Source organism: Polyodon spathula, chromosome 14, assembly GCF_017654505.1.
Source record: "Polyodon spathula isolate WHYD16114869_AA chromosome 14, ASM1765450v1, whole genome shotgun sequence".
Classification (NCBI taxonomy): domain Eukaryota; kingdom Metazoa; phylum Chordata; class Actinopteri; order Acipenseriformes; family Polyodontidae; genus Polyodon; species Polyodon spathula.
The window spans coordinates 10,627,219-10,635,691 of record NC_054547.1 but is presented as its reverse complement, the minus strand read 5'-3'; positions in this window follow the sequence as shown (position 1 = coordinate 10,635,691).

Below are 8,473 nucleotides of genomic sequence, written 5' to 3'. Positions count from 1 at the left end.
AATCATCGATCGTTCATCCAGTCATAAATTGTTAGAAAAAACTACAGTATGAGAAAATAAAGTCAAATGAACATTTTGGCTAATGCTGTTCTCTAATACAGTATAAGCCCTTTGCCATGACAGAATGCAAAGTAAAAAAATAAATACATTTTAAAAAAGGTGAACTGAAAGGTTATGGCATATGATCTAGAATTAACTTCTAAGAGTTTTAAATAGATGTAAAGTTTTATTTATAAACTGTATAGTTTGGTATTTTGGTGCTGGAAATGGATATGATTTATAATAAAAATACCCACATTAATTTACAGGAAATGGATGCAGGGACTGAGGAGGTACCCACACTAAAAAGAGATGAATTATTGGTACAAAAAAACTGTATATGAGCAAAATTAGCAGAGATTATCCCTATTTTTAAGCAAGCACAATTTTGTCTGTATGGAATATAATGGATAACCCTTAACTTTACCTACAGAAAGATAAATATGAGACTTACAATGGAAGAGTGATTAAAATGTCAGTAATTATGTAAAGAGTAAAGAATACCCATATATTGTTCTTCGTTGGAAGACTTTAAATATACAAAATGTTACAATATGAGATTTTAATAAATAAAACTTCACAATATGAGCATTCCCTTTTAATACAGAACTGGTTCCTGTACATTAAGTTTCTTGAATATCAGTGGATGAGTTACTAGGTATATAAAAAGTTAAAGTCAAATCTAAAACAAGAACCAAGAAAAAAAAAAATGCTTGCTGTGATCCAGTTAAGAGGCAGGCCTAGCCACTTGTATGAGCACCAAATATTGGACTAGTATTATTTCAGACAGGGCTTGGTCATCACTAGGAGACAAGTTAAATCCCCTTTCAAAGTTCAGCAAAGAACACTGCTTGTATTTTAGCACACTGGACTAGAATATTGGTATTTACTGTAGGCTCTGGCCATACAAATTGCAAGGCAAAGGATTAACCTTTGACCTGTGTAGAATTTACTTGGTGTGCTCTTCTTATTAAACACTTTGTTCTTGGAACATAAAGCTTGCTGTATGGTTTACATACAATCCTTATCCCTTTGTGTCATACAGTATAATAAGCTAACCATAAGCCACCGGTAACTGAAGAAATAGAACAATGACGACATCACTGTTAACAGCAGTTCTCCGCAAGGCCTGTGTTTCCTCATTGAGACAATACAGTAGACAATGGACAGAGATTCCAAAAGCAGATATGTTAAACTTTAACTTATGGTGCACTGTAGCATTTTATGTCAAATTCTTCTATATTATCTCTCTCTCTCTCTCTCTCTCTCTCTCTCTTCTCTCTCTATAGATATATAAATAATATATCTATATATATATAATATATATAATATATATCATATATATATATATGATTCATATATATATAATACACTGTATTTTTCATATATTGCACACTGGTATAATTTGTATGCATTGAAATGGTAATATCTTAAAGGTAACGGTAGATCAGCACATAATTACAGGAAAGAGTTTATTAAAACTGTGAGTGTATTTCAAATAAATAAATAATACAAATCACCTTGTCAAGTGTGTCTCTGTGTCTTTAAAACAAGTCAGGGATTTTGGAATGAGACCTGTTTGTTGCTGTACTCCAAAAATGCTAATTCAAAAGTATTCATACCCTTTGATGCTATGATAGTATTGTCTACAAGATGCTAGAAATTTCAATATGATAATGCAGAACCTAATTCTAGAAAAGTCTAGAAAATGCTGGATTGTAGGTTAGCATTCTTAGAGCGTATAAGAGAGTTAAGCATATGATGATTGCTGTCATTACCAATAAGTCTATATGGGAAAAATTAAAGTGCTATCTGAAGACCTTAGGCAGAAAATTAATTATTGCCATAAAGCTGGAGAAGGATACAAGAAGATTTCTAAGAATCTGAGTATCACAATTTTCACTATTGTTTCTATTATCAAGAAGTGCAAGACTCATGGTACTGTCATAATGCTCCCTTGGTCTAGAAGAAAGAAGGTTCTTCCACCAAAAGAATTGTGAGGAAGGTTAATAACACTCTGAGATTGACTGCCAAAGATATTCAAAGTGAATTGGGTGTAAGTGGGACTGGGGTTTCCACTTCAACCATAGATCGGGTGTTGCATGGTGAAGGTCTCAATGGTCACAGACCAAGGAAAAAGGCAGTTTTAGGAAAACGTTATGAGGAGCATTGCTTAAACTTTGCAAAACACCATTTGAATGGTGGGTTTGAGTTCTGGTCAAAGGTTTTGTGGAGTGATGGAACAAAAATTGATCTATTTGGTCACACTGATAGTCGTTATGCTTGGAGAAAGTCTGGTGAGGTAGATAAAGAAAAGAAAATAATATCTCCTGTAAAATATGGAGGTGGTAATATCCTTCTATAGGCACAGGATTTTTAGTTCCAATACATGGTAATACTGATTCCATACCATACCAAAAGATATTGGCCAATCATCTGAAACCCTACATTACAAAACTTGGTTAAAGAGCAACTGGAACTTTCAACACAACAATGATCCAAAGCACACATCAAAAAAAATCTACTTTAGAATGGTTAAAAAATAAGATCAAGGTTCTGGAATGGCCTAGTCAAAGTCCTGATCTAAATCCAACTGAGAATCTTTGGTATGATTTGAAGAAGGATGTGCACAAGAGAAGTCCTTGGAATGTGAATGAACTGGAACAATTTTGCGTTGAAGAATGGTCAAAAATCGTTAAAGAATCATGCCAAAAGTTAATTCAGAAATATGCTAATCATTTAAAAGAGGTTATTTTAGCTAAAGATGCCTCAACTAGCTACTAATTTATTTTTTTCTTTTCAGGGTATGAATACTTTTGAATTAGCGTTTTTATAGTTCTGCAAAAGAAAATTGCTGGAATAAATTATTTTAACTTTTTTTCCTCATCAACAAAAGCAAAACTTTTGCAACAGTTTTTTCTCTTTAATTATTTGTTTCCATCACATTCACATTTCCAGAAATATGTGTGTGTATATGTATATATATATATATATATATATATATATATATATATATATATATCGTATTACTTAAATTTGGCACTGCAGCGTTTATTTTAAATTGATCAAAATGAATGCGGCGCTTAAAAGAGGGCAGCTGTTATATGGGGGCAACCTTTATTAATAATATCATGATTTTCAAATGCTGCAATATTTCATTACATGATTTATGACATTTTAGAAGTTTCACGGTTGCTTATTTTCTGTAAGCCTACCTGTACATAAATGTTTTTCTGCAACAAAAATTACCTCAGAACATCACTTTGATTTCTGTAAAAACTACAATATATCCTACCTGGTTATTTTTTTTTCTCACTGTAACTTGCTTGTTTGTAATTTCTCTGCAAGAAAAACTGAAACTAAATCTTCTCATAGATAGTAAGCACATTGTTTTTATTTGTACGGGATTGAGTATGGGAATAATAATTGAACTAAAAACAAAACAACAAAACCTCCTATAAGAAGTTCAGAAGGACTGCTGTTCTGTACATAGTGTATCTTGGATTTTCTTTCAGAACTGTTCTACCATAAAATAAAATGTGCTTACTATATGTGTGTACATTAGTTGGTAATTTATGTGCTAGACTGACGCTCCCGTCTTTTCGGGGGCGTAATTTACATGTACATAGTCAATGTTGCGAGTTTATTTGTTTACAGTGTGTGTGTTTTTTTTAGTAGGGGGAGAAAAATATACCTTAATGTTTCTTTATTGACGGCAGTGTTTATTCGAGGGCAGCCTCTATTAAAAAGCTGATCTATGACTGCAGCGTCAAGATGAGGACGTCTTTAATTCGAGGGTAGCGCCAAATTGAAGTAATACGGTATATAGTATCTGATTTGTACTAGTCAAAAAGTGTGCTTTTTTATTTTTCATTAAATTATTGTGTTTTGAACGTACATAAAAAAAATACAACCACCTTCTTCTGAGAGAGGCATCTATTCATACCAGACTTATGACATATGCTTATACAGGAGTATTCAGAAGTCTCAAATAATACTTCCTTTAAAAAAATAATTTTGTATTGCATATTGCATGACAGACTGAAGAATGGCTCATAAATATTCAATAGAAGAATGTGTGGAACTAATCATGATATATGCAAGTTGGCTCTTGGAAGCAGAGGCACTGAATGGAATATTTCCTGACAAATCAAAGCCCTCAGACAATTGAAGACCTGAAGGACAAAATCAGAGCGGAATGTACTGGAATCACACCTGAGGTTTTCTTTATTGTTGTATCTGTCTTTCACAAACCCACATTCACATGAGCACACATCTGTGGGCTACATATATCTAAGCATACAGGACAAAAACAAGCATTTCTTTCAGCTGAAAAGAACTCAGTGCTTTTGAAGATTAGGTTATGTAAATGCTGATAAAACGAAGAGCCCATGAAAACTCTTGAGATTTGTCTGTAAAGATATATTCTGTTTTGAACACAACCTGATTCTCAGCTAAATTAAATAAATAAAGCATATATGCTTTTTCAAAGTCTTGGCTGGGCAACTTCATACCCCATTGAGTTTTCATAAACAGTTAATAAAATAATTGTGACTGAAAGACATATAACATTAAATGGTAGATGTAAGTATAGGCGGAGTACAAATAAATGTGGATGCAAAATTCAAATTGTACTGTGCCCTATGTAAACTTAAGAGCAATGCAAATTACTCAATATGCACAAATAAAGATCCGCAAATCTGATAATGATCAGATCAATCTATTTAGCTGTCTCGCTTGCCCATAGGTCACAGAGTTAGGAGTACAGAGAGTGATAGATGCTGTATGACATTTGTGGAGCACGAAAATACAAACCAAAATCTAACATGTCAAAGGAAGGGCAGCAAAGTCTTCTTGGCACATGGAAAAGAAACTAAACATTTTCTGAGAAGCTGAGAGTCCTAATGGCTGAGGTCACTCAGCATGAAACTGAATTGTTTGGAAAATACGGCCAACGTTAGTTATGCCAGAATCCGTAGGAAATGATATGTATTGGCCTTTTCAGCATGACATCCAGAAATTTTCCTAGCACTGGAAAAGGTGGATTGGGCATCCCTCCAACTGTGGTCTGAAAGGAACCAGAGGCTGAGTAGTGCAGAGAATACAGCACTTTCACATGTGCAGGGATAGCAGTTCTTAGATTGACGCTGGGGTCTAGCTCATCCCTCAATTCAGATATTAGATCTAGGATGACCTGTGGAGTGAGACAATAATGCTTTAGCACCACATCCTCTGGCATCCCAAACAAACTGGCTGTGGGATTGAATATGTGGGGTCTTCTTCACCTTGCCCTTCTCCTCCGAACATGTCCTGCCTCTCCTCAACAAGAGCCAAATGTCGCCGCATCAGAAAGTGTACCACAGCAGCCATCCTGAAGCCAATGGCAGGTCTCTGCATGTGTGTGCTTTTATACAGATCTTAATTACTCGCTTATACAATGTTTTGCACATTGAAAGAGGAGGTGTAAAGTTTTTGTAAACGTGCAAGGCAAAATCCTTATATCATATTATAATGTTTGCGCCTGCTTAGGATCTTGCCCAATTCCATGATCCCATCTTCATTTGAATGCATTTCAATATCATTTTAATAGATTAATGATGGCAAAGTGCAAATTTGATAGTGGGTGCAGAACACCAGGTGAACACCATTCTTTACATACACCGCATTTTCAGAGGTTGCTAAAATCAGACTTTATGGCATTATAGGGGTTTTGCACCAGCAAATCATTTTGCACGTATCCTTTCATATACCCCTAAATGTACAACAAGGCACACAGCAAAGGTAAAGTAAGGTATTTCTTATAACACAGTATACATTATATATACTTGCTATACTTCATATGGCTTTTATATACCATATATGTTTCATAAGGCTTTTGAAGTTGCTGCCCTGCTGTGATTTTAATATGTGTTAACAGGTTATTGTTCTTGAGTAGGTAACCTAAAGGCATTTCATACCTTGACACATGAAATGTCTGCTTTATGTCACCTGTTTAAGCTACTTTTCAATGCTTTGCTAACACGAGATGATATACTTGAAGTGATGGCTTCAATTCATATCTGAATCATATGAACCATATCTGAAGGCCTTCACATATGACTGATTATATATTTGAGGGTGGGAAGAATGGGTGTCTGTCAGGTGTTGTGTTTTGTAAATTAAGACAATCATTCTTCTTCTTATAAAACAGTTATTAATCTGATTACAGGAAAATATATTTTTGTTTCCTTTAATACTAAACAGGCTTATAACCAGGAGGTCCTCGGTTCAAATCCCAGCCCAGCCATTGACTCACTGTGTGACCCCCAAGTCACTTAACCTCCCTGTGCTCCATCTTTCGGGTGAGACATTGTTGTAAGTGACTCTGCAGCTGATGCATAGTTCACACACCCTAGTCTCGTATCTTGTAAAACGCTTTGTGATGATAGTCCACTGTGAATGGCGCTATATAAAAACAAAAATTATTGTTGCTGTTGTTGTTGTTCTTGTTGTTGTTGTTGTTAATAATAATAATAATAATAATAATAATATAATAATAATAATAATAATAATAATAATAAACAGTGTATTGTGTTATCTTCCCCAACGAAGGTCTTCTTCCTTCAACACTTCATTATTTAAATACGAGTAAGATGAGAGTCATTTCAATATAGATAAAAGTCCCTTTGATAGCGTTATCGTTTTAAAAAGCTCTTTAATCGGCAAATAAATGGTTTATCAAGCTTTTCAAAACTAGGCATGTGAGTAAGAGGAAATGAAGATGGAGGAGGGAGTTACTAATCCCCTAGCTGTCAATAATTACAAGATTATTTACACATGCACACTCCCATATCCCAGTTTGCAGTGTTTCATTTACACTTTGACCTCCCGCCCAGCAGCATAGACACATCACTAACCCCGGCATCTGCCTTATGCCAGCACGGCATCATTTCAAATGTGCATCCATTAGTGGTTTTCTGTTTTGGGGGAGAGCAGAAAAGAAAATAAATAACTCATTATAGATAAGTTAATGATGTATTTTTCTACCACTTTCAGTTAGAATTAGGTTCTTATGAATATGGGATTTATATTTACTGTTCCATTACTGACACATTGAAAAGTGTTAATCGTCTCCCTTTATATACAATATTGTAGCCACACCAACATGAAATCTGATCTAATCTCCAAAGCAGTGGGGACTTACTGTATAAGCAAAACCAAGGAGCGTTACTGATTTTTAGGCTGCATTTTTAAAACTGTAATATTCCAGTAAACCCAGTGAATTTACTCGACCGCTTTTTAAACTTCAGTGCTAATAACGTTAATAAGAGTCCTGTTACATACTGTAGAATTGGTTGATTTATGTAGCTATTGGTATAGTGCACAAAAACACAGTGCTTCTGATTGGTTTCTGAATGTAGATCCTCAAAACTCTTTTCAGTGTCCTGACTTGTTTGCTTATTAAAGAAAAAATGTATGATTCTCCTGTACTTTACACATTCTCCATAATTTTAATCTGTAATGCTAAATTATGTAAAGCAGTATCTGTGAAAAAATAAAAAATAAAACCTTTTGGTTTATTACATTTGTATCAGTGGGATTTTTCTTTGTAATCTTTGTCTGCCAATCACAGAATTTGGCATGTAAACCTGATAATGAACCATACTTTACCGTGTGGGCAGAGGGTTCATTAATTCCAGTCCTGATCTGCCATTCCATTCCAGGTTAGCTAGGTTCTGTATAATACATGTGCACTTAAAATGTCTTTATTATCAATGTACAGTACAATGGTACAGTAAATACCTGTCAAAATGTGGCAGTGAGGTACTGCAAGCTGGCAGTGTCAGAGAATAAAGTATAAGACAAGTATAACACTATATATATATATATATATATATATATATATATATATATATATATATATATATATATATGCAATAAGGCCTGACAGGCCATCCATATACATCGAATATATGGACGCCACGGGGCGTTGTGAGGCGCGAGATGAAGTCCATTCATTCAATGTATACGTACGCCCTGAAGGGCCTTATTGCATTTATAATCCAGGTCAAACAGTGGATTTGAAAAAAAAAAAAAGCATAAATCATGTTTAGAGCAAAAAATTAGTATTCTGTTAAATATCCTTACGCCAATAAAGAAGTCCCATTTATAACTTTGAACTACACATTAAGTTACGCTGAGTAAATAAATGTTGCTGGAACATGCAAAAGAAAGTACACCTGTATTTATGATATGTGAACATTCCCATTGAAAAGATACAACGGGGGCAAAGTTGAGACTACACTGAATTCTATCTTTTTGCTATCACTGACAGTGCAGACCTGTTAGAGAATAACAGACAGAAGGCATAAAAATAAATACAAGACGTCTCAGATTTAAGTAGTTTTTCAAGGTATGTGTCTGAGAGGGGTGGATAATGTGCAGAACTGTTTTT